General features: G+C 68.1%; 1 protein-coding gene across 1 annotated transcript in view; it reads left to right on the top strand.

Annotated features, from left to right (window-relative positions):
* Positions 1 to 269: 269 nt before the first annotated feature.
* DDIT4L (DNA damage inducible transcript 4 like) overlaps positions 270 to 398 on the top strand; it is a 7,557-nt gene continuing 7,428 nt past the window's right edge. Inside the window, exon 1 of the mRNA XM_043972517.1 lies at positions 270 to 398. This exon is cut by the window's right edge and continues 120 nt beyond it. The gene's annotated coding sequence lies outside the window, so the exon portion shown is untranslated.

Below are 398 nucleotides of genomic sequence, written 5' to 3'. Positions count from 1 at the left end.
GGGCGGGGGATGGAGGGAGGCCCGGCAAGACTGACGGACGAGAGACAAGGCGTGGGGCGAGAGGATCTTTCCGGGGACTTGAGGCAGGACGATCTCCAGCCCACCCAGTAAACTGCAGGTGCACCTCGGGCCGGATCGGGTTCCGGATCCTCCTCTCCAGTGCCCGGTCCTCTCGGGTTCGGACACCCAGGAGAGAGGGGGCGGAGAGAAGGGCGGGGCAGGGGCCCAGCCAGGTGGGCGGGGCCGGGGGCGGTGGCGAGCACTATATACAGGCAGCCCCGGGACCCTGTGGGTCGGTGTAGGGGTGAATTGAGGGCGGGGGGCGCTGGTAGCTCCCGCTGGGTGCCTGCAGGGCACTACCCTACTGCCCCCCGCCCAGAGAAAGGGTGTTTTTAAAA

The sequence above is a fragment of the Dromiciops gliroides genome, chromosome 6 (genome assembly GCF_019393635.1).
Source record: "Dromiciops gliroides isolate mDroGli1 chromosome 6, mDroGli1.pri, whole genome shotgun sequence".
Lineage (NCBI taxonomy): Eukaryota > Metazoa > Chordata > Mammalia > Microbiotheria > Microbiotheriidae > Dromiciops > Dromiciops gliroides.
Note: the sequence above shows the minus strand (reverse complement) of the source record. Positions and strands in the feature narration are given on the sequence as shown.